Source organism: Scardinius erythrophthalmus, assembly GCF_964197995.2.
Source record: "Scardinius erythrophthalmus genome assembly, chromosome: 20".
In the NCBI taxonomy this organism is placed as follows: domain Eukaryota; kingdom Metazoa; phylum Chordata; class Actinopteri; order Cypriniformes; family Leuciscidae; genus Scardinius; species Scardinius erythrophthalmus.
In genome coordinates, this window is record NC_138240.1 from 25,743,951 (window position 1) to 25,771,618 (window position 27,668).

The window sequence follows — 27,668 nt, forward strand, 5'->3', positions numbered from 1 at the left end:
CTGGTTTTTTTTAAACTCAAACATAATTCTTAAATTGAATAATAATAATAATAAAAGAATAAAATGGGTTTAGTTCTGATTTCGTTGAAATCGCTCGCTCTCCGTACCTAACTTTTCCTGAATACAATCACTATTGAAACTGTGACATTGATTTCATACAACAGGTTATTAACAGTTAAAATGAAGTCATTTACATTTTAGATGCAATATTGACTGTTTTTGTTCTGTTTCAGCAGCGGAAATAGTTAAACAAAGATCACAGAAGAACGCATCTCACAGGAACGTGTTTTCTCATAACTGAATGATTCAGCATTTTGAACGAATTGGTTGACTCAAAGATTGAATGATCAATCCATAAACATCTGTTTATGTTTATGGATTGGATGTTTATGGATCCATGTTTATGGATCTGTATGTTATGGATTACGAATCATTTGAACGAATGAATCAATGACTCGCTCATTAAGACGGTCACTTGGCGACATCTAATGGCGGTTTAGTGTTGTTTAAAAGCATAATTCTTTCCAACGTGTGTGTGATTTGTGTGTGCACCATTATAAATGTCCGTGCGGACGTCTGTATTTTTCTTTCACTTTTATATTAGCGTTTTAAAAGCACCCGCTCGTGTCACACACGCCGATTAACCGGTGGGAAAATATCCTCAGACACATACCTAATAAATGTATATTTAAATACATTTTTGGCCTAGCTGGTAAAAAGTTTATATGTTATTTTGATGTCCTTTTGGACACAAGAGGGCAGTATAGCCCTATGTATGACTTGAATTTTTTTTTTACTTTACTGTTTTAAAATTTAGAATAAAATTAGAATAAAATTCTTTTTAAAAACAGAATAAAATGGGTTTAGTTGTGATATTTGTATACTTTTATATAGAAATAAATGGTATAAAATTACATTTTTAGAAGATTTGAGGCTTTTAGTGCCTTTTGGAGGCTGATTTTGCAAAAAATCCACATTCAAACCAAAATATCTGACTTCCTGATGGTCGGAGCTAATGACTTTAAATTAGAAAGTTGTCCGGGTCGATGAGATCAACATACGTACTGAGTTGTGCTACTGTAGGTAAAACACCCCCCCCAACTTTTGTCAAAAGCATTTTGAAAGTGACACATTTCCTGCTGCCAGTTGGTGGCGCTATAACTTTGACACACAATAGTTACATCCATCTGATCGGCCTCTTACCATGAACAAACTGCTGAAGTTTCATCAAGATCAGTTAATGTATGCATTAGTTATAACACTTCGTTTTTCTCTTTTCTCGCCATTAATTCGTTTCCTCGCCACAGCCAAACCGTTCGAGATATCAAAAATCCGTCCGCAATTTAGCATCATCAATGTCTTGACTTCACGCTGACCGAGTTTGGAGGCGAATCGATGTATTTCCTAGGAGGAGTACATTAAATTCCACAGCAAGCGTTTCCAAACAACCCTAAATAGCCGACTTCCTGTTGGGCTGGCGTAAAACTTAGAGCACGAAAGTTGTTCGGCCCGATGAGATCTATATGTGTACCGAGTTTCAAATTAATTCATGCAAGCGTGTTTGATATATGGACCAAGTTTTAGAACCCCGTTCAAGGGGGCGCTGTTGAGCCCCCCTGCCACGCCCGGCTACCAGATTCAGCCCCGCCCTGATGGCCGCGGGTTCTGACCTGTGTGCAAAGTTTCAAGAGTTTTCGAGCACGTTTAGGGACCCAAAAGCCCCAGAAACCTTGAAAAACAAATGAAAAAGTAAATCTCACTCAACTGACAAATCACCCCCACCCCTCACACACTCAGAGACAGAGAGAGAGAGAAATTTCTCCAAAAAATCACATTCAAACCAAAATATCTGACTTTCTGTTGCTTTGAGCTAATAAGTGTAAATTAGAAAGTTGTCTGGCTCGATAAGAACAATATACATACCAAGTTTTGTGATTCTAGGTAAAACTAAGCCCCCATTTTTGACTAAAGGTGGGGCTACTGAGCCCCTCACCACGCCCGTTTCTGAAACTTTGCCCATGTCTACTGGATAATAAGTGTGATGTGTCTGTCGAGTTTCATGCAATTTCAAGTATGTTAAGAGTCTCAAAAGCATCAAAAAAGAATATTAAAGTTTGATGCGTTGCCATGGCAACAGTATCTAAGATATCAATAATCCTTTCACAGGTCTACATCTGCCGTGTGTCTACATCATACACATAAAGTTTGAAGCAAATCAGGTAAAAATAAGAGAGTGATTTCAAAGCATTTTGAAAGTGACACACTTCCTGCTGCCAGTTGGTGGCGCTATAACTTTGACTCACAATAGTCACATCCTTGTGTTCGGCCTCACACAACGAACACACTGCTGAAGTTTCATCAAGATCAGATAATGTATGCTGAAGTTATAACACACTTCCTGTGTCCCTTATTCGCCATAAATTCGTTTCCTTGCCACGGCCAAACCGTTCGAGATATCAAAAATCTGTCCGCAATTTAGCATCCTCAATGTCTTGACTTCATGCTGACCGAGTTTGGAGGCGATTGGATGAATTCCCTAGGAGGAGTACATTAAATTCCACAGCATGCGTTTCAAAACAACCCATAATAGCCGACTTCCTGTTGGGCTGGCGTAAAAAGTAAAAGTACGAAAGTTGTTCGGCCCGATGAGATCTATATGTGTACCGAGTTTCATATTATTACATGCAAGCGTGTCTGATTTATGGACCAAGTTTTCGGACCCCGTTCAAGGGGGCGCTGTCGAGCCACCCTGCCACGCCCGGGTACCAGCTTCAGCCCGGCCCTGATGGCCGCGGGTTCTGACCCGTGTGCAAAGTTTCAAGAGTTTTCGAGCACGTTAAGGGTCTCAAAAGTGCCCGAAAGGTTGACAGAAAAATAAGAATAATAATAATAATAATAAATAATCCTACCGAAAACAATAGGGCCTTCGCCCTTTCAGGGCTTGGGCCCTAATAATAATAATAATAAACAGAGCAATTCCAAGAGGGTCCTCACACCATCGGTGCTCGGGCCCTAATAATAAACAGAGCAATTCCAAGAGGGTCCTCACACCATCGGTGCTCGGGCCCTAATAATAAATATAGCTGCGAGCAGCGATTACGGGCCCAAGCCGATGGCACCGCAACCCCGGTGCCTTTACCTAAAGGCACCGGGGTGGCGGTACCGCCGGCTTTGGCCCTTCATCGCTGCTCGCAGCTATATTTATATATATATATATATATATATATATATATATATATATATATATATATATATATATATATATATATATATATATATATATTTATGTATATATATATATACATACACATGGCTATAATGAACAGGCTGCGATGTCAAGATTGCAATGCTGGAATGTGTGTGTGTGTGTGTGTGTGTGTGTGTGTGTGTGTGTGTGTGTGTGTGTGTGTGTGTGTGTGTGTGTGTGTGTGTGTGTGTGTGTGTGTGTGTGTGTGTGTGTGTTTTTCTATCCCGGTGGGGACTTCAACCTGAATGCACACAGACTCATGGGGACTCATGTCACAGTGGGGACCTAAATAGAGGTCCCCATGGGTAAACAAGCTTAGAAATCATACACAATGAGTCTTTTTGGAAATGTAAAAATGCAGAAAGTTTTCTGTAATGGGTAGGTTTAGGGGTAGGGTTAGTGTGAGGAGATAGAATATACAGTTTGTAAAGTATAAAAAAAACCATTAAGTCTATGGAGAGTCCCCACAAAGATAGTAAACCGTGTGTGTGTGTGTGTGGCGTGGGCGCGATGGAACAGTGGACACATAAAAACATACGTCATTATACAGGAGCACATTCAAACTGCAAAGTGTTAACTTATATTTGTGTACTGTCGCAATAAGACACAACATTGTGCTTTTGTAAAATAATTTCAAGCAATCCACCCCCCGAAAGGCGCTAATTTTAAAATTAAACTAAAATGCTCATGGCTGCACGGGCATTCATGGTGCGCATCCACGACAAGGAACGAGCAGAACAAAGTGGACGTTTTTCAGTTTATTCCTACTTCCATAGGAATTCATTTGAAACGCCGCTCACCCTGTGGTCTGTGTGAGTCCTAATGCCCCAGTGTAGTGACAGGGACACTATACTGCCAAAAGAGCACCGTCCTTCGGATTAGACGTTAAACCGAGGTCCTGACTCTCTGTGGTCATTAAAAATTCCAGGATGTCCTTCGAAAAAGAGTTGGGGTGTAACCCCGGCATCCTGGCCAAATTTGCCCCTTGGCCTCTATCCATCATGGCCTCCTAATCATCCCCATGTACTGATATACTGATTGGCTTCATCACTGTCTCCTCTCCACCAGTAAGCTGGTGTGTGGTGGGCGTTCTGGCGCAATATGGCTGCCGTCGCATCATCCAAGTGGATGCTGCACATTGGTGGTGGTTGAGGAGATTCCCCCCATCTATGTAAAGCGCTTTGAGGTCTCAGAAAAAGGGCTATATAAATGTACAAATTATTATTATTATTATCAACCACTATCAATGTCAGTGCGGACGAAAATATTGTACTTTCGTTTTTAAGTTTGCGATTCAAAAGCCCCCAGCGGTGTCACACGTCGATTAACCGGTGGTAAAATATTCTCACCGTCACATACCTAGTATATTTTTATGTAAATACAATAGGCCTACCTGATTTTGAACACAAGAGGGCAGTATAGCCCTATGAATGACTTGACTTTTATGAGACTAAATGGTACAATTACTATTTTTAAACTTATAAATAATTATTAAATAAAAAAAAAGAATAAAATGAGTTTGGTTGTGATATTTGTATACTTTTATAGAAATAAATGGTGTATAATTACATTTTTAGAAGATGAGGCTTTTAGTGTTTAATTTTTGTACATTACTTCAGTCCCTCACTATAGCAAAACCATTTGAGATGTTTAATATCCGTTCACAATTTAGCATCTTTAATGTATTTTCATCATTTTGAAAAAGTTTGGTGTGAAAAAAATAAGCCAGTTTGGAAGAGTAGCTAAAAACTCAGAGTCTGAAATATCCCAAAAATCCACATTCAAACCAAAAATATCTGACTTTCTTTTGCTCTGAGCTAATGACTGTTAATTAGAAAGTTGTCCGGCTCGGTGAGACCAATATATATACTCATGTTTGTAACTGTTGGTAAAACTAACCCCCCCACTTTTGTCAAAAGCATGTTGAAAGTGACACACTTCCTGCTGCCAGTTGGTGGCGCTATAACTTTGACTCACAATAGTTACATCCATCTGATCGGCCTCTTATCACAAACACACTGCTGAAGTTTCATCAAGATCAGTTAATGTATGCAGAAGTTATAACACTTCGTGTCTCTCTTTTCTCGCCATAAATTCATTTCCTCGCCACGGCCAAACCGTTCAAGATATCAAAAATCCGTCCGCAATTTAGCATCCTCAATGCCTTGACTTCACGCTGACCGAGTTTGGAGGCGAATCGATGTATTTCCTAGGAGGAGTACATTAAATTCCACAGCAAGCGTTTCCAAACAACCCTAAATAGCCGACTTCCTGTTGGGCTGGCGTAAAACTTAGAGCACGAAAGTTGTTCGGCCCAATGAGATCTATATGTGTACCGAGTTTCAAATTAATTCATGCAAGTGTGTTTGATATATGGACCAAGTTTTAGAACCCCGTTCAAGGGGGCGCTGTCGAGCCCCCCTGCCACGCCCGGCTACCAGATTCAGCCCCGCCCTGATGGCCGCGGGTTCTGACCTGTGTGCAAAGTTTCAAGAGTTTTCAAGCACGTTTAGGGACCCAAAAGCCCCAGAAACCTTGAAAAACAAATGAAAAAGTAAAATCTCACTCAACTGACAAATCACCCCCACCCCTCACACACTCAGAGACAGAGAGAGAGAGAAAATGCTCCAAAAAAATCACATTCAAACCAAAATATCTGACTTTCTGTTGCTTTGAGCTATTAAGTGTAAATTAGAAAGTTGTCCGGCTCGATGAGAACAATATATATACCGATTTTGGTGATTCTAGGCAAAACTAAGGCCCCATTTTTGACTAAAGGTGGCGCTACTGAGCCATTCCACCACGCCCGTTTTTGAAACTTTGCACATGTCTACAGGCTAATAAGTGTGATGTGTCTGTTGAGTTTCATGCAATTTCAAGTATGTTAAGAGTCTCAAAAGCATCAAAAAAGAATAATAAAGTTTGATGCGTTGCCATGGCAACAGTATCTAAGATATCAATAATCCTTTCACAGGTCTACATCTGCCGTGTGTCTACATTATACACATAAAGTTTGAAGCAAATCGGGTAAAAATAAGAGAGTGATTTCAAAGCACTTTGAAAGTGACACACTTCCTGCTGCCAGTTGGTGGCGCTATAACTTTGACTCACAATAGTCACATCCTTGTGTTCGGCCTCTTACAACGAACACACTGCTGAAGTTTCATCAAGATCAGTTAATGTATGCAGAAGTTATAACACACTTCCTGTGTCCCATTATTCGCCATAAATTCGTTTCCTCGCCACGGCCAAACCGTTCGAGATATCAAAAATCCGTCCGCAATTTATCATCCTCAATGTCTTGACTTCATGCACACCGAGTTTGGAGGCGAATGGATGAATTTCCTAGGAGGAGTATTTCACATTCCATTGTATGCATTTTCCAAACAACGTATAATAACCGACTTCCTGTTGGGCTGGTGTAAAACTTAGAGCACGAAAGTTGTTCGGCCCGATGAGATCTATATGTGTACTGAGTTTCATATTATTACATGCAAGCGTGTTTGATTTATGGACCAATTTTTCCGACATAATTCCAGGGGGCGCTGTCGAGCCCCCGTGCCACGCCCGGGTACCAGCTTCAGTCCGGCCCTGATGGCCGCGGGTTCTGACCCGTGTGCAAAGTTCCAAGAGTTTTCGAGCATGTTAAGGGCCCCAAAAGTGCCCGAGAAGTAGAAAAAAATAATAAATATAAATATAGCTGCGAGCAGCGATTACGGGCCCAAGCCGGTGGCACCGCAACCCCGGTGCCTTTAGTTACCTAAAGGCACCGGGGTGGCGGTACCGCCGGCTTTGGCCCTCCATCGCTGCTCGCAGCTATATTTATATATATATATATATATATATATATATATATATATATACACTCACCTAAAGGATTATTAGGAACACCATACTAATACTGTGTTTGACCCCCTTTTGCCTTCAGAACTGCCTTAATTCTACGTGGCATTGATTCAACAAGGTGCTGAAAGCATTCTTTAGAAATGTTGGCCCATATTGATAGGATAGCATCTTGCAGTTGATGGAGATTTGTGGGATGCACATCCAGGGCACGAAGCTCCCGTTCCACCTCATCCCAAAGATGCTCTATTGGGTTGAGATCTGGTGACTGTGGGGGCCATTTTAGTACAGTGAACTCATTGTCATGTTCAAGAAACCAATTTGAAATGATTTGAGCTTTGTGACATGGTGCATTATCCTGCTGGAAGTAGCCATCAGAGGATGGGTACATGGTGGTCATAAAGGGATGGACATGGTCAGAAACAATGCTCAGGTAGGCCGTGGCATTTAAACAATGCCCAATTGGCACTAAGGGGCCTAAAGTGTGCCAAGAAAACATCTCCCACACCATTACACCACCACCACCAGCCTGCACAGTGGTAACAAGGCATGATGGATCCATGTTCTCATTCTGTTTACGCCAAATTCTGACTCTACCATCTGAATGTCTCAACAGAAATCGAGACTCATCAGACCAGGCAACATTTTTCCAGTCTTCAACTGTCCAATTTTGGTGAGCTCGTGCAAATTGTAGCCTCTTTTTCCTATTTGTAGTGGAGATGAGTGGTACCCGGTGGGGTCTTCTGCTGTTGTAGCCCATCCGCCTCAAGGTTGTGTGTGTTGTGGCTTCACAAATGCTTTGCTGCATACCTCGGTTGTAACGAGTGGTTATTTCAGTCAAAGTTGCTCTTCTATCAGCTTGAATCAGTCGGCCCATTCTCCTCTGACCTCTAGCGTCAACAAGGCATTTTCGCCCACAGGACTGCCGCATACTGGATGTTTTTCCCTTTTCACACCATTCTTTGTAAACCCTAGAAATGGTTGTGCGTGAAAATCCCAGTAACTGAGCAGATTGTGAAATACTCAGACCGGCCCATCTGGCACCAACAACCATGCCACGCTCAAAATTGCTTAAATCACCTTTCTTTCCCATTCTGACATTCAGTTTGGAGTTCAGGAGATTGTCTTGACCAGGACCACACCCCTAAATGCATTGAAACAACTGCCATGTGATTGGTTGATTAGATAATTGCATTAATGAGAAATTGAATAGGTGTTCCTAATAATCCTTTAGGTGAGTGTATATATATACATACATACATACACACACATACATATATATGTATATATATATATATATATATTATTGTTCAAAAGTTTGGGGTCAGTAAGATTTTTAATGTTTTTAGGAGAAGTCTCTTCTGCTCACCAAGGCTGCATTTATTGATTAAAAATACAAACAAAAACAGTAATATTGTGAAATATTATTCCAATTTAAAACAGCTGTTTTCAATTTTAAAATATTTTACATAGTAATTCATTTCTGTGATCAAAGTTGAGTTTTCAGCATCATTACTCCAGTCTTCAGTGTCACATGATCCTTCAGAAATCATACTAATATGATGATTGATGCTCAATAAATATTCATTATTATTTTCAATGTTGAAAACAGTTGTGTACAGATTTTTTTTTTTTCAAAATGCTTTGATGAATGTAAAGTTCAAAAGAACAGCATATATTTCAAATATATATATTTTTAACATTATAAATGTCTTTACTGTAACTGTTGATCAGTTTAACTCATCCTTCATAAATAAAAGTACTGATTTATTTTATTTCTTTCCCCCAAAAATAAAATTTTAATTATTACTAACCACAAACTTTTGAGCGGTAGTGTTTAACGTTACAAAAGCTTTAGATTTCAGATAAATGCTGTTCTTTTGAACTTTCTATTCATCAAAGACTGTACACAACTGTTTTCGACATTTAAAATAATAATGAATGTTTCTTGAGTATCAATCATCATATTAGAATAATTTCTGAAGGATCATGTGACAGTGACGACTGGAGTAATGATGCTGAAAACTCAGCTTTGATCACAGGAATAAATAACAGTTTAAAATATATTAAAATAGAAAGCAGCTGTTTTAAATTGGAATACTATTTTACAATATTACTGTTTTTGTTTGTATTTTTAATCAAATAAATGCAGCCTTGGTGAGCGAAGAAACTTCTCTGTTATGTGCGCGCCACAGACTGCACGCACGTCCGCTTAGAGTTCCGCCTTTTGCCTTCCGTCAATATTACGTTATTAGAAAAATATTTTTTTAGAGAATCGATTTTTTGACATTTGTGAATCGATTCAGAATCGTCCACGTCCGCATCGCGATGCATCTAAGAATCAATTTTTTCTCCCACCCCTAGATTTCATACAACAGGTTAATAAACAGTTACAATTAAGTCACTTACATTTTAGATGCAATGTTGACTGTTTTTGTTCTGTTTCAGCAGCGAAAATAGTTAAACAAAGATCACGGCAGAACCATCACGCATCACGTGTTTTCTCATAACTGAACGATTCAGCATTTTTAACGAATCGGTTGACTCAAAGATTGAATGATCAATCCATAAACATCTGTCTTAATCATGATCGACTCATTCGAACGAATCGTTTGAACGAATGAATCAATGACTCGCTTATTAAGATGGATGCCTGGCGACACCTAATGGCGGTTTAGTGTTGTTTAAAAGCATCATTCTTTCCCACATGTGTGTGATTTGTGTGTGCAACATTATCATTATTTTTCTTTCACTATTATATTAGCGATTTAAAAGCACCCACTCGTGTCACACGTCGATTAACCGGTGGGAAAATATCCTCAGACACATACCTAATAAATGTATATTTAAATACAATATTGGCCTACCTGGTAAAAAGTTTTATATACTATTTTGATGTCCTTTTGGACACAAGAGGGCAGTATAGCCCTATGTTTGCTTTTTTGTTGAACCAAATAGCACTAAATAGCCTGTTTTTAACTTTTTCATTCTTCTTGAATTGCAAAAACAGAATAAAATGGGTTTAGTTGTGATATTTGTATACTTTTATATAGAAATAAATGGTATATAATTACATTTTTAGAAGATTTTTACTTTAATCCCTCGCCATAGCAAAACCGTTTGAGATATTTATTATCCATTCACAATTTAGCATATTTAATGTAGTTTCATCATGTTGAAAAAGTTTGGTACGAATAAAATAAATAGTTTAAGAGGAGTGGCTAAAAATTCAGAGGCTGATTTTGCAAAAAATTCACATTCAGACCAAAATATCTGACTTCCTGATGGCCAGAGCTATTGAATGTAAATTAGAAAGTTGTCCGGCTTGATGAGAACAATATACAAACTATTTTTTCTTTACTGTAGTTAAAAGTAACCCCCCACTTTTGTCAAAAGCATGTTGAAAGTGACACACTTCCTAATGCCAGTTGGTGGCGCTATAACTTTGACTCACAATAGCTACATCCATCTGATCGGCCTCTTACCACGAACACACTGCTGAAGTTTCATCAAGATCAGTTAATGTATGCAGAAGTTATTCCACTTCCGTGTTTCTCTTTTCTCGCCATAAATTCGATTCCTCGCCACAGCCAAACCGTTCGAGATATCAAAAATCCGTCCGCAATTTAGCATCCTCAAAGTCTTGACTACATGCACACCGAGTTTGAAGGGGACACGGTGAATTTTCTAGGAGGAGTATTTCACATTCCACAGCAAGCGTTTTCCAAACAACACATAATAGCCGACTTCCTGTTGGGCTGGCGTAAAACTTGACCGGGGTAAAGTTGTTCGGCCCGATGAGATCTATATGTGTACCGAGTTTCATATTAATTCATGCGAGCGTGTTTGATATATGGATCAAGTTTTAGAACCCCGTTCAAGGGGGCGCTGTTGAGCCCCCCAGCCACGCCCGGGTACCAGCTTCAGCCCGGCCCTGATGGCCGTGGGTTCTGACCTGTGTGCAAAGTTTCAAGAGTTTTGAAGCACGTTAAGGACCCTAAAAGCCCCTGAAACCTTGATTAACAATATAAAAGCAATAGTCAAATCCCCCCCTCCCCTCACACACACACAGACACAGAGAGAGGGAGAGAAAATTCTTCAGAAAATCCACATTCAAACCAAAATATCTCTCTTCCTGTTGGGCGGAGATGGTTCATGTAAATTAGAAAGTTGTCCGTCTTGATGAGAACAATACACATACCAAGTTTTGTGATTCTAGGAAAAACTAAGCCCCCATTTTTGACTAAAGGTGGCGCTACTGAGCCATTCCACCACGCCCGTTTCTGAAACTTTGCACATGTCTACTGGCTAATAAATGTGATGTGTCTGTTGAGTTTCATGCAATTTCAAGTATGTTAAGAGTCTCAAAAGCATCAAAAAAGAATATTAAAGTTTGATGCGTTGCTACGGCAACAGTATCTAAGATATCAATAATCCTTTCACAGGTTTACATCTGCCGTGTGTCTACATTGTACACATAAAGTTTGAAGCAAATCGGGTAAAAATAAGACACTGATTTCAAAGCATTTTGAAAGTGACATATTCCTGCTGCCAGTTGGTGGCGCTATAACTTTGACTCACAATAGTCACATCCATGTGATCGGCCTCTTACCACGAACACACTGCTGAAGTTTCATCAAGATCAGTTAATGTATGCAGAAGTTATAACACACTTCCTGTTTCATTTTTTCGCCATAAATTTGTTTCCTCGCCACGGCCAAACCGTTCGAGATATCAAAAATCTGTCCGCAATTTAGCATCCTCAATGTCTTGACTTCATGCACACCGAGTTTGGAGGCGAATCGATGAATTCCCTAGGAGGAGTACATTAAATTCCACAGCATGCGTTTCCAAACAACGCTAAATAGCCAACTTCCTATTTGGCTGGCGTAAAACTTAGAGCACGAAAGTTGTTCGGCCGGATGAGATCTATATGTGTACCGAGTTTCATATTATTACATGCAAGCGTGTTTGATTTATGGACACGTGTTCGGATCCCGTTCCAGGGGGCGCTGTCGAGCTCCCCTGCCACGCCCGGGTACCAGCTTCAGTCCGGCCCTGATGGCCGCGGGTTCTGACGTGTGTGCAAAATTTCAAGAGTTTTCGAGCATGTTAAGAGCCCCAAAAGTGCCCGAAAGGTTGACAAAATAATAATAATAATAATAATAATAATAATAAATAATCCTACCGGAAACAATAGGGCCTTCGCCCTTTCAGGGCTTGGGCCCTAATAATAAATATAGCTGCGAGCAGCGATTACGGGCCCAAGCCGGTGGCACCGCAACCCTGATGCCTTTAGTTACCTAAAGGCACCGGGGTGGCGGTGCCGCCGGCTTTGGCCCTTCATCGCTGCTCGCAGCTATATTTATATATATATATATATATATATATATATATATATATATATATATATATATATATATATCTTTAATGTATTTTTATCATGTTGAAAAAGTTTGGTGTGAATAAAATAAACCACTTAGGAGGAGTAACTAAAAACTCAGAGTCTGACATATCCAAAAAATCCACATTCAAACCAAAATATCTGACTTCCTGTTGCTCGGAGCTAATGACTGTAAATTAGAAAGTTGTCCGGCTCGATGAGACCAATATGCGTACTGATTTTTGTAACTGTGGGTAAAAGTAACCCCCCCACTTTTGTCAAAAGCATTTTGAAAGTGACACACTTCCTGCTACCAGTTGGTGGCGCTATAACTTTGACTCACAATAGTTACATCCATCTGACCGGCCTCTTACCATGAACACACTGCTGAAGTTTCATCAAGATCAGTTAATGTATGCAGAAGTTATAACACTTCGTGTTTCTCTTTTCTCGCCATAAATTCGTTTCCTCGCCACGGCCAAACCGTTCGAGATATCAAAAATCCGTCTGCAATTTAGCATCCTCAATGTCTTGACTTCATGCACACCGAGTTTGGTGGGGATGTGATGAATTCTCTAGGAGGAGTAGTTCACATTCCACAGCAAGCGTTTTCCAAACAACCCATAATAGCTGACTTCCTGTTGGGCGGAGCTAATAACTTAGACTGCGGAAGTTGTTCGGCCCGATGAGATCTATATGTGTACCGAGTTTCATATTAATTCATGCAAGTGTGTTTGATATATGGACCAAGTTTTCAGACCGTGTTCAAGGGGGCGCTGTTGAGCCCCCCTGCCACGCCCGGGTACCAGCTTCAGCCCGGCACTGATGGCCGTGGGTTCTGACCTGTGTGTAAAGTTTCAAGAGTTTTTGAGCACGTTAAGGACCCCAAAAGCCCCTGAAACCTTGATTAACAATATAAAAGCAATAGTCAAATCCCCCCCTCCCCTCACACACACAGAGACACAGAGAGAGGGAGAGAAAATTCTTCAGAAAATCCACATTCAAACCAAAATATCTCTTTTCCTGTTGGTCGGAGATCGTTAATGTAAATTAGAAAGTTGTCCGTCTTGATGAGAACAATACACATACCAAGTTTTGTTGCTGTTGATAAAACTAACCCCCCCACTTATGACTAAAGGTGGCGCTACTGAGCCCCTCACCACGCCCGTTTCTGAAACTTTGCACAAGTCTACGGGCTAATAAGTGTGATGTGTCTGTCGAGTTTCATTCAATTTCAAGTATGTTAAGAGTCTCAAAAGCATCAAAAAACAATATTAAAGTTTGATGCGTTGCCACGGCAACAGTATTAAAGATATCAAAAATCCTTTCACAGGTCTACATCTGCCGTGTGTTTACATTATACACATAAAGTTTGAAGCAAATCGGGTAAAAATAAGAGGGTGATTTCAAAGCATTTTGAAAGTGACACACTTCCTGCTGCCAGTTGGTGGCGCTATAACTTTGACTCACAATAGTCACATCCTTGTGTTCGGCCTCTTACAACGAACACACTGCTGAAGTTTCATCAAGATCAGATAATGTATGCTGAAGTTATAACACACTTCCTGTGTCCCTTATTCGCCATAAATTCGTTTCCTTGCCACGGCCAAACCGTTTGAGATATCAAAAATCCGTCCGCAATTTAGCATCCTCAATGTCTTGACTTCATGCTGACCGAGATTGGAGGCGAATCGATGAATTCTCTAGGAGGAGTACATTAAATTCCACAGCATGCGTTTCAAAACAATCCATAATAGCCGACTTCCTGTTGGGCTGGCGTAAAAAGTAAAAGTACGAAAGTTGTTCGGCCCGATGAGATCTATATGTGTACCGAGTTTCATATTATTACATGCAAGCGTGTCTGATTTATGGACCAAGTTTTCGGACCCCGTTCAAGGGGGCGCTGTCGAGCCCCCCTGCCACGCCCGGGTACCAGCTTCAGCCCGGCCCTGATGGCCGCGGGTTCTGACCCGTGTGCAAAGTTTCAAGAGTTTTCGAGCATGTTAAGGGTCTCAAAAGTGCCCGAAAGGTTGACAGAAAAATAAGAATAATAATAATAATAATAAATAATCCTACCGAAAACAATAGGGCCTTCGCCCTTTCAGGGCTTGGGCCCTAATAATAACAAATAATCCTACCGAAAACAATAGGGCCTTCGCCCTTTCAGGGCTTGGGCCCTAATTAAAGCTGCAAGCAGCGATGAAAGGGCCCTCGCACCCGTGCCATCAACACTCGGTGGCTTTAGGAAGACAGAGCATGGTTGGGAAATGTACATTTAAGGAGGTATATATAGTAAGAGTATGACAAAGTTAGTAACAAAATGTTTTGTATAATGGTGATAATAGCATGCTTCATGACTCAGCTAAGTGTTGCTAGCATGTTTAGTCTGTTTCTAGCATGCTTAGTACACAATAATTATGTGGTTAGTACTGCATTACTGTGTTAACCATGTCAGTTTCTGTTGCCAATAGGTGGCGTTATGACTATTGCTGAATATGAGCATGGATGTGTGTTCAGGACAGAACTCTTATCAAACGTGTGAAGTTTGGTGCAAATTGGAAATTGCCTTCTTGAGTAACAAAAAAGTCATGTTTCATTGAATTAGCATTCTTTAGCACTTAGCTAAGCATTGTTAGCATGTTTTAACATGTTTCTAGCATGTTTAGAACTCAATGGCATTTTTAACATGTTGCTAGAACGGCATCAACGTGTTAAACATGTCACTTCCTGTTGCCAGTAGGTGGCGCTATTACTATAAATGAACATTCTCATGTAGATGTATTCAGGCCATGACTCTTATCAAAAGTGTGAAGTTTGGGGCAGATTGGACATTCCATGCCTGAGTTACAGCAAATGCCTATTTAATTGCAATAATAGCATGCTTTAGCACTTAGCTAAGAGTTTGCTAGCATGTTTTAGCATGTTTATAATATGTTGTTAGCATGTTTAAAACTTGCTGGCACTTTTTTATATGTTATTAGGAGTCCATAACAGTGTTAAACATGTCACTTCCTGTTGCCAGCAGGTGGCGCTATGTCTGTAACTGAATATAAGCATGGTCATGTGTTCAGGACAGAACGCTTATCAAAAGTGTGAAGTTTGGGGCAGATTGGACATTCCATGCCTGAGTTACAGCAAATTCATATTTAATTGCAGTAATATCATTCTTTAGCACTTAGCTAAGTGTTTGCTAGTATGTTTTATCATGTCTCTAGTATGTTGGTAGGATGTTTAGCACCTACTGGCATTTTTTTATATGTTATTAGGAGTCAAGAACAGTGTTAAACATCCCTTCCTTTTGCCAGCAGGTGGCGCTATGACTATAACTAAATATGAGCATGGACATGTGTTCAAAAGATAACTCTTATCAAACGTGTGAAGTTTGGGGTAGATTGTACATTGCCTTCTTGAGTAACAACAAAGTCCTGTTTCATTGAATTAGCATGCTTTAGCACTTAGCTAAGTATTGCTAGCATGTTTTAATATGTTTCTAACATGTTTAGAACTCAATGGCATTTTTAACATGTTGCTAGAATGGCATCAACGTGTTAAACATGACACTTCCTGTTACCAGTAGGTGGCGCTATTACTATAACTGAATTTGAGCATAGACATGTGTTCAGGCCATGATTCTTATCAAACGTGTGAAGTTTGGGGCAGATTGGACATTCCATGCCTGGGTTACAGCAAATTCCTATTTAATTGCAATAATAGCATGCTTTAGCACTTAGCTAAGAGTTTGCTAGCATGTTTTAGCATGCTTCTAGTATGTTGTTAGCATGTTTAGCACTTGCTGGCACTTTTTTATATGTTATTAGGAGTCCATAACAGTGTTAAACATGTCACTTCCTGTTGCCAGCAGGTGGCGCTATGACTGTAACTGAATATGAGCATGGTCATGTGTTCAGGACAGAATGCTTATCAAAAGTGTGAAGTTTGGGGCAGATTGGACATTCCATGCCTGAGTTACAGCAACTTCCTGTTTCATGGCGAAACATCGAAATTTGTCAGGCCGCCGAGGACCCGCCCTTTGACGAAAACTCAAGATCTTCGCAATTTAACGTCGCAAAGGCCTTAAGATTACACTCACCAAATTTGAAGATGATCAGATTAAAACTGTAGGAGGAGTTCGTTAAAGTACGAGGCCTGAAAATGGCAAAAACTGCACAAAAATCTGAGAGGAAGTTCAAAATGGCTGACTTCCTGTTGTGTTTAGGGCTATGCTTCAAGAGACTTTTTTGTAGGTATTAGGTCATTACACGTATGTACCGAATTTCGTGCACGTACGTGGAACGTTGCGGGAGGCGCACTCCGTTGAACTTTTATAGGTGGCGCTATCGAGCCATTTTGCCCCGTCCAATTCTTAAACCTATATCAGATGTAAATTTTCGCCAGTTCTGACGCGTGTGCAAAGTTTCGTGAGTTTTCGAGCATGTTTAGGCCCTCAAAAATGCAATTCAATGCGGAGAAGAAGAAGAAGAAGAATAAATATAGCTGCGAGCAGCGATTACGGGCCCAAGCCGGTGGCACCGCAACCCCGATGCCTTTAGTTACCTAAAGGCACCGGGGTGGCGGTGCCGCCGGCTTTGGCCCTTCATCGCTGCTCGCAGCTATATTTATATATATATATATATATATAATCTTGAATGTATTTTTTATCATGTTGAAAAAGTTTGGTGTGAATAAAATAAACCACTTAGGAGGAGTAACTAAAAACTCAGAGTCTGACATATCCAAAAAATCCACATTCAAACCAAAATATCTGACTTCCTGTTGCTCGGAGCTAATGACTGTAAATTAGAAAGTTGTCCGGCTCGATGAGACCAATATGCGTACTGATTTTTGTAACTGTGGGTAAAAGTAACCCCCCCACTTTTGATAAAAGCATTTTGAAAGTGACACACTTCCTGCTACCAGTTGGTGGCGCTATAACTTTGACTCACAATAGTTACATCCATCTGACCGGCCTCTTACCATGAACACACTGCTGAAGTTTCATCAAGATCAGTTAATGTATGCAGAAGTTATAACACTTCGTGTTTCTCTTTTCTCGCCATAAATTTGTTTCCTCGCCACGGCCAAACCGTTCGAGATATCAAAAATCCGTCCGCAATTTAGCATCCTCAATGTCTTGACTTCATGCACACCGAGTTTGGTGGCGATTGGATGAATTCTCTAGGAGGAGTAGTTCACATTCCACAGCAAGCGTTTTCCAAACAACCCATAATAGCTGACTTCCTGTTGGGCGGAGCTAATAACTTAGACTGCGGAAGTTGTTCGGCCCGATGAGATCTATATGTGTACCGAGTTTCATATTAATTCATGCAAGTGTGTTTGACATATGGACCAAGTTTTCAGACCGTGTTCAAGGGGGCGCTGTTGAGCCCCCTGCCACGCCCGGGTACCAGCTTCAGCCCGGCACTGATGGCCGTGGGTTCTGACCTGTGTGTAAAGTTTCAAGAGTTTTTGAGCACGTTAAGGACCCCAAAAGCCCCTGAAACCTTGATTAACAATATAAAAGCAATAGTCAAATCCCCCCCTCCCCTCACACACACAGAGACACAGAGAGAGGGAGAGAAAATTCTTCAGAAAATCCACATTCAAACCAAAATATCTCTTTTCCTGTTGGTCAGAGATCGTTAATGTAAATTAGAAAGTTGTCCGTCTTGATGAGAACAATACACATACCAAGTTTTGTTGCTGTTGATAAAACTAACCCCCCCCATTTATGACTAAAGGTGGCGCTACTGAGCCCCTCACCACGCCCGTTTCTGAAACTTTGCACAAGTCTACGGGCTAATAAGTGTGATGTGTCTGTCGAGTTTCATTCAATTTCAAGTATGTTAAGAGTCTCAAAAGCATCAAAAAACAATATTAAAGTTTGATGCGTTGCCACGACAACAGTATTAAAGATATCAAAAATCCTTTCACAGGTCTACATCTGCCGTGTGTTTACATTATACACATAAAGTTTGAAGCAAATCGGGTAAAAATAAGAGGGTGATTTCAAAGCATTTTGAAAGTGACACACTTCCTGCTGCCAGTTGGTGGCGCTATAACTTTGACTCACAATAGTCACATCCTTGTGTTCGGCCTCTTACAACGAACACACTGCTGAAGTTTCATCAAGATCAGATAATGTATGCTGAAGTTATAACACACTTCCTGTGTCCCTTATTCGCCATAAATTCGTTTCCTTGCCACGGCCAAACCGTTTGAGATATCAAAAATCCGTCCGCAATTTAGCATCCTCAATGTCTTGACTTCATGCACACCGAGTTTGGTGGGGATGGGATGAATTTTCTAGGAGGAGTAGTTCACATTCCACAGCAAGCGTTTTCCAAACAACCCATAATAGCCGACTTCCTGTTGGGCTGGCGTGAAACTTGACAGAGGGAAAGTTGTTCGGCCCGATGAGATCTATATGTGTACCGAGTTTCATATTAATTCATGCAAGCGTGTTTGATATATGGACCAAGTTTTCAGACCCCGTTCAAGGGGGCGCTGTTGAGCCCCCCTGCCACGCCCGTTTCTGAAACTTTTCTCATGTCTACTGGCTAATAAATGTGATGTATCTGTCGAGTTTCATCCAATTTCAAGCATGCTAAGAGTCTCAAACGCATCCGAAAAGAATATTAAAGTTTGATGCGTTGCCACGGCAACAGTATCTAAGATATCAATAATTCTTTCACAGGTCTACATCTGCCGTGTGTCTACATTATACACATAAAGTTTGAAGCAAATCGGGTAAAATTAAGAGGGTGAATTCAAAGAATTTTGAAAGTGACACACTTCCTGCTGCCAGTTGGTGGCGCTATAACTTTGACTCACAATAGTCACATCCATGTGATCGGCCTCTTACAACAAACACACTGCTGAAGTTTCATCAAGATCAGTTAATGTATGCAGAAGTTATAACACACTTCCTGTGTCCCATTATTCGCCATAAATTTGTTTCCTCGCCACGGCCAAACCGTTTGAGATATCAAAAATCCGTTCGCAAGAATTCATCCTCAATGTCTTGACTTTATTCTCACCGAGTTTGGTGGCGATCGGATGAAATCCCTAGGAGGAGTATTTCACATTCCATTGTATGCGTTTTCCAAACAACGTATAATAACCGACTTCCTGTTGGGCTTTTGTAAAACTTAGAGCACGAAAGTTGTTCGGCCCGATGAGATCTATATGTGTACTGAGTTTCATATTATTACATGCAAGCATGTTTGATTTATGGACCAAGTTTTCGGACCCCATTCCAGGGGGCGCTGTCGAGCCCCCCTGCCACGCCCCGGTACCAGCTTCAGCCCGGCCCTGATGGCCGCGGGTTCTGACGTGTGTGCAAAATTTCAAGAGTTTTTGAGCATGTTAAGGGCCCCAAAAGTGGCAAAAAGGCAAAAAAAAAAATAATGAAGAAAAAAAAAAAAAATAATCCTTACGAAAACAATAGGGCCTCCGCCCTTTCAGGGCTTGGGCCCTAAATATAGCTGCGAGCAGCGATTACGGGCCCAAGCCGGTGGCACCGCAACCCCGATGCCTTTAGTTACCTAAAGGCACCGGGGTGGCGGTGCCGCCGGCTTTGGCCCTTCATCGCTGCTCGCAGCTATATTTATATATATATATATATATATATATATATATATATATATAATCTTGAATGTATTTTTTATCATGTTGAAAAAGTTTGGTGTGAATAAAATAAACCACTTAGGAGGAGTAACTAAAAACTCAGAGTCTGACATATCCAAAAAATCCACATTCAAACCAAAATATCTGACTTCCTGTTGCTCGGAGCTAATGACTGTAAATTAGAAAGTTGTCCGGCTCGATGAGACCAATATGCGTACTGATTTTTGTAACTGTGGGTAAAAGTAACCCCCCCACTTTTGATAAAAGCATTTTGAAAGTGACACACTTCCTGCTACCAGTTGGTGGCGCTATAACTTTGACTCACAATAGTTACATCCATCTGACCGGCCTCTTACCATGAACACACTGCTGAAGTTTCATCAAGATCAGTTAATGTATGCAGAAGTTATAACACTTCGTGTTTCTCTTTTCTCGCCATAAATTTGTTTCCTTGCCACGGCCAAACCGTTCGAGATATCAAAAATCCGTCCGCAATTTAGCATCCTCAATGTCTTGACTTCATGCACACCGAGTTTGGTGGCGATTGGATGAATTCTCTAGGAGGAGTAGTTCACATTCCACAGCAAGCGTTTTCCAAACAACCCATAATAGCTGACTTCCTGTTGGGCGGAGCTAATAACTTAGACTGCGGAAGTTGTTCGGCCCGATGAGATCTATATGTGTACCGAGTTTCATATTAATTCATGCAAGTGTGTTTGACATATGGACCAAGTTTTCAGACCGTGTTCAAGGGGGCGCTGTTGAGCCCCCTGCCACGCCCGGGTACCAGCTTCAGCCCGGCACTGATGGCCGTGGGTTCTGACCTGTGTGTAAAGTTTCAAGAGTTTTTGAGCACGTTAAGGACCCCAAAAGCCCCTGAAACCTTGATTAACAATATAAAAGCAATAGTCAAATCCCCCCCTCCCCTCACACACACAGAGACACAGAGAGAGGGAGAGAAAATTCTTCAGAAAATCCACATTCAAACCAAAATATCTCTTTTCCTGTTGGTCAGAGATCGTTAATGTAAATTAGAAAGTTGTCCGTCTTGATGAGAACAATACACATACCAAGTTTTGTTGCTGTTGATAAAACTAACCCCCCCCATTTATGACTAAAGGTGGCGCTACTGAGCCCCTCACCACGCCCGTTTCTGAAACTTTGCACAAGTCTACGGGCTAATAAGTGTGATGTGTCTGTCGAGTTTCATTCAATTTCAAGTATGTTAAGAGTCTCAAAAGCATCAAAAAACAATATTAAAGTTTGATGCGTTGCCACGACAACAGTATTAAAGATATCAAAAATCCTTTCACAGGTCTACATCTGCCGTGTGTTTACATTATACACATAAAGTTTGAAGCAAATCGGGTAAAAATAAGAGGGTGATTTCAAAGCATTTTGAAAGTGACACACTTCCTGCTGCCAGTTGGTGGCGCTATAACTTTGACTCACAATAGTCACATCCTTGTGTTCGGCCTCTTACAACGAACACACTGCTGAAGTTTCATCAAGATCAGATAATGTATGCTGAAGTTATAACACACTTCCTGTGTCCCTTATTCGCCATAAATTCGTTTCCTTGCCACGGCCAAACCGTTTGAGATATCAAAAATCCGTCCGCAATTTAGCATCCTCAATGTCTTGACTTCATGCACACCGAGTTTGGTGGGGATGGGATGAATTTTCTAGGAGGAGTAGTTCACATTCCACAGCAAGCGTTTTCCAAACAACCCATAATAGCCGACTTCCTGTTGGGCTGGCGTGAAACTTGACAGAGGGAAAGTTGTTCGGCCCGATGAGATCTATATGTGTACCGAGTTTCATATTAATTCATGCAAGCGTGTTTGATATATGGACCAAGTTTTCAGACCCCGTTCAAGGGGGCGCTGTTGAGCCCCCCTGCCACGCCCGTTTCTGAAACTTTTCACATGTCTACTGGCTAATAAATGTGATGTATCTGTCGAGTTTCATCCAATTTCAAGCATGCTAAGAGTCTCAAACGCATCCGAAAAGAATATTAAAGTTTGATGCGTTGCCACGGCAACAGTATCTAAGATATCAATAATTCTTTCACAGGTCTACATCTGCCGTGTGTCTACATTATACACATAAAGTTTGAAGCAAATCGGGTAAAATTAAGAGGGTGAATTCAAAGAATTTTGAAAGTGACACACTTCCTGCTGCCAGTTGGTGGCGCTATAACTTTGACTCACAATAGTCACATCCATGTGATCGGCCTCTTACAACAAACACACTGCTGAAGTTTCATCAAGATCAGTTAATGTATGCAGAAGTTATAACACACTTCCTGTGTCCCATTATTCGCCATAAATTTGTTTCCTCGCCACGGCCAAACCGTTTGAGATATCAAAAATCCGTTCGCAAGAATTCATCCTCAATGTCTTGACTTTATTCTCACCGAGTTTGGTGGCGATCGGATGAAATCCCTAGGAGGAGTATTTCACATTCCATTGTATGCGTTTTCCAAACAACGTATAATAACCGACTTCCTGTTGGGCTTTTGTAAAACTTAGAGCACGAAAGTTGTTCGGCCCGATGAGATCTATATGTGTACTGAGTTTCATATTATTACATGCAAGCGTGTTTGATTTATGGACCAAGTTTTCGGACCCCATTCCAGGGGGCGCTGTCGAGCCCCCCTGCCACGCCCCGGTACCAGCTTCAGCCCGGCCCTGATGGCCGCGGGTTCTGACGTGTGTGCAAAATTTCAAGAGTTTTTGAGCATGTTAAGGGCCCCAAAAGTGGCAAAAAGGCAAAAAAAAAAATAATGAAGAAAAAAAAAAAAATAATCCTTACGAAAACAATAGGGCCTCCGCCCTTTCAGGGCTTGGGCCCTAATAATAATAATAATAATAAACAGAGCAATTCCAAGAGGGTCCTCACACCATCGGTGCTCGGGCCCTAATAATATTCAAGTCTAGTGAACTCTGACCTGCGAATTCGCTCAACATATAACGTATAAGTCTCACCTCCAATGAAGAATTTGAAAACCTGTAACTGCTGTATTGTTTATGAGAGAGAAAGAGAAAAAAAGTTTGAAACTGCTATCAATTTTTTTTATCTCTGTGACTTTACAGCTACAAATTCCACTGTTACAGGTGCTCAGTTTTGCTATAATGATACCCTCACAGAACATAGTAATAATCAGCCATCCATGCCAAAGCAAAGGTCGGTGAAGTTTACAGGTACATCTGTCCAGGCCAACGTCTGATGCCTTGATGCCTTCCGCTGGGATCCCAGAAAACCTGAAATAAAAAAAAAAGTACAGTTCAAAATCTATCATACATACATCTCATCTGGTATCACAAATTATCATTCCAGGTTCACTTTAAGATATGCTCAATATTGGTGCTGCACGATATAGAAAAATTTAGAGTTTATTTAGAGATACCTGCCGTATGGTTTAGTGCAGGTGCTAACGGCGCTATATCTCATAAATTACCCCACTAATAATGCCCAGAATGGTACCAAACTTCTACAGTAGTACAAATAGGTTCTGTACTCATTAAACGAGGCATTGGAAAGTTTGTAAGTACATCAGGAGTTTATTTAAATAACACTTGCCTGACGGCGAATGCTACTGCTGACGCGGATGTTGACGTCACTTTATGAGTACAGAACCTATTTGTACTATTGTACTACTCATTTTCCCCGACATAGAGCAGATCGGCACACAACAAAAACTGCTGTTCGGATGTTCCCTTTTCTGATATTTTAGCATTCGTGACATTTTAATTAAAACAGAAATAAGAATTTTAGTGTAATAAGCGAAAATGAACTTACTCAGAGATCCCCTACCGCTGCAGATGTGTACGGAAGTGAAAAGCGGAAATGCTTAGACCTCTTTCCGGTTCGACCGCCGGGCGCTCCGCATAACCCCTATTGGGGAGATTTTGTAGAGTGAACCTGCATAGAAAATTACAATAGATAACAAGCATAGATAAATACAATAGAAGAAAAATACAGTTGAAATAAGCAGTGCATTATGTTTTTCAGTTAAATCTAACTTACCAGGTACAGAAATTGAATTATCAAAATGTAAAATAAGTCTTCATTGTAAAAATAAAAGAACTATAAATTAATTAAATGTATCTTTGCTAAAGCTACAAGTCATTTTCTCTTTTGATGTTTGATCACCGTTGGCGACACAAACAAAGTTAGGCTGCTGTCCCTTTAAGACGAATGCGCAGACCTAAATCCTAATCCTAGACATAAATGACACGCATTCGTTTTCTTTCTGTTTAAAACACAAGACTGTTTACGAGGAAACTCGCCAAGATAGGCATTTTGACTTCATTTTGCGTGCACGTGTCCGTTTAAGCTCAAAAGAAAGGGAAAGAGAACTGAATTCGGCTAAACTCACCTTCTTCATCTACTGACTGTGGATGGCATCAAGGTCTTGTCCTGAAGAATACAGGGCCAAACAATAGGGATTATATCTCATCTGGTAACAAGAGCAAAGCCATAACTTTAAGAACTCTAAAGATATATTTACCCCCTGATATTGCATTGGGGATATCAATTCAAACATTTTTAAAGGCTAAGAGTATGAGCCACAGCTACCCAAGATATCTGGTTGCAAATTAGTCATGGCTATAAACCTGTATGCATGGCATCTACTTTGTATTTTTTATAAAGCAATGTTCTATGCATTTGTCCCTGTCAAATAAACATGAAATAAATAAATCTGTGAAAATAACTGCCTAAAGTTGTCGACCCCCTGAACCACATTCAGCATTTAAAAGTACAAAGAATTTCAGTATTGATCAATAAAAAAAAAAACATACAAATACATAAATACCTTTGAGTTGGACAGTATGGTGTCAGTCTCATTGGCCAACATAATTCAAAACAGACCTAAAGAAATAAAATAAAATATACTAATGATCAGGATATCATGTTATCATAATAGTTAAATGAATTATTATTATAACTATGACCATTATAATATTGTATTAGTCGCCTATTATTTAGCTGATTATTTAGCCTACAGGCTTCTCAAGGACAATCACTGAAAAAACCTGGGGTTAATGATTTTAAAATGTGAAACTTATATTAAAAGCATAAATCTTACAGACCCCAAACCTTTGAACAGTAGTGCACTGTAGGTTTGAGGTGGTTTTGCTTACTAGTCATATGGTTCATAGTCGTGGAGATTTTCTTGGACAGGGGGTGCAGCAGGCCATCAGCATGATGATCTAGAACATAACATGCAATTTCAGAGCCAACAATATTAGATGTGTTAGGTTTATTACAAGGAACCAAGCTAGAACAGAGGTGAAATGCAGAAAAGATAAATATATACAAATCTTAAGATAATATATTGTGAAATAAATGCATGTGGAATTATTATCATGATTAAACAATAACTCACCCCTTGTTGTAGAGTTTTTTTCTCTCTTGCTATTCTGAAATCACATTTTAACAATATTGGTAAGTGACGTCGCTGATTAAGTTAACACTACAGTGCATTCTTTTAGGTTAAATAAATTAGCTTACTTCTAATCACCCATTGACAAATTACCAGCAAAACTATCAAAAACAGTTATCTACACTAAATATGTGTTTAAAACCCCAAACTTTCATAAACAAGACCTTAACTTAACGTAACTTAGGCCTAACGTTCTCTTCTGAAACCGGTTAGCTTAACTTAAGTTAGATGCTAACGGACTTTTTCAAAGACACAAAACCATTTCTTTAAAGTAAATATTCAAGAGAAGCGTGTCAATTACACGAAAGAAATGTGTCAGGGACGTTTGTGTGTATTATTTGTGAGATTTTGTTGACTAAACTTACCTGAAAGCAGTGAAACCAACAGCGAGAGACGGGAGTTTTGTTGTTTGTCAGTTGTCGACGACGTTTCCGGTTTCCATCTGCTCTCGCGCAGCGCACGTGGTCGCTCCAGTGTTTGATCACGCGCATGCGCATTAAAACACTTCAAAGTCACGCAGCATTTAAATAAACATATAGAATTAAAATGTATGACATAATTTAAAATATCATTAATAAAAAGTTATTGCGAATAGATCTGAACGTTGTTGGTTATCTTATAACCTTAGGGGACCATACTGATGACGTTGTCAGTTATGCCTGTTAATAATAAGTGATATTAAAATAATAACCTGCAGAGAACGTTCCCAGAACGTTCTCTTTAGGTTATAAAAATAAAACCTAAAAATAACCTGAAACGTTCTGGGAAGGTTCTCTCTAGGTTATTAAATAACAACCTGCAGGGAACCTTCCCAGAACGTTCTCTTTAGGTTATAAAAATAAAACCTACAAATAACCTGCAGGGAACGTTCTGGGAAGGTTCTCTTTAGGTTATAAAAATAAAACCTAAAAATAACCTACAGGGAACGTTCTGGGAAGGTTCTCTTTAGGTTATAAAATAAAACCTAAAAATAACCTGCAGGGAACGTTATTTGAAGGTTCTCTTTAGGTTATTAAATAACAACCTGCAGGGAACGTTCCCAGAACGTTCTCTTTAGGTTATAAAAATTAAACCTAAAAATAACCTACAGAGAACGTTCCTAGAACGTTCTTATTTGGTTCCCAAAAAAATAACCAAATGGGAACGTTAGGGGAACGTTGTCACATGTCTGTCCTGTCTTGTTTTGCACTTGGGTGTTGGTTATGTTAAGTCAGGTGCTCATGCTCATTGTTAGTCCCGCCCATCTTGTTAGCTAGTTATTGGTTAATTTGCCCCACCTGTTGTGTTCGTTACCCTCCTTTGTTTGCTCCCCTATTTAGTCTCCTTGTGTCTGTAGTCTTGTGTGGTTATGTTGTCTATGTTTGGGTTTCTGTTTCCAGTCCAGTTCTGTTTCAGAGTTTCTTGTATTTTTCCCCCTCGTGGGTATTTTTGTTATTGTGTTTTTTTTTATTAAAGTTCTTCTTGTTTTGGCTGCAATTGAGTCCTCGGTTTTGTTTGTATCTAACGTGACAAACGTTCTGTGTTTGCTAAAGCCCACCCACGGCTGATTGTCTTCTGACAGTAAGTGCACAATGTATAGGAACGTTATAGCTCGTGTCGTGTAACGTTAGACAAAAAGTAAAGCCTATTTTAGGGCAATTCTTAGACTATGGGCACTTTTATGTCCTTTGATCATATTTTGTAAAAAAACATTTAATTTTGAAAAATTAACACTTTCATAGTTAAATTTACAATGAAAGTACTTTAGGAACGTTTTACCGGTAGTCTACGATGATATTTTCACCTTTTTAAACATCATTATACATGCAAATATTGCTTTTTTGTGCTTTTTTCCACACCCAGACTTCTGACCTTCAATAATGAAAAAGAAGTGTAAAAAAATGATTTATCTTTTTTTTATATATATATATGACTGACTGAATAAAGTATCAGTAAAAGAATCAAAACATAATTGAGGTATTTAAGGTCAGACAACTATTAATGTGATTTTATATACAAAATATAGTTGTCCCACAGTATTGCCGTAATTTCCACCACAAAGCTTTAATGTCCCTTTAAAAAGGTTTTTTTGAAAGATTGTTTGGGTAGTTTCTATGGAGATGAACAATGACATCACA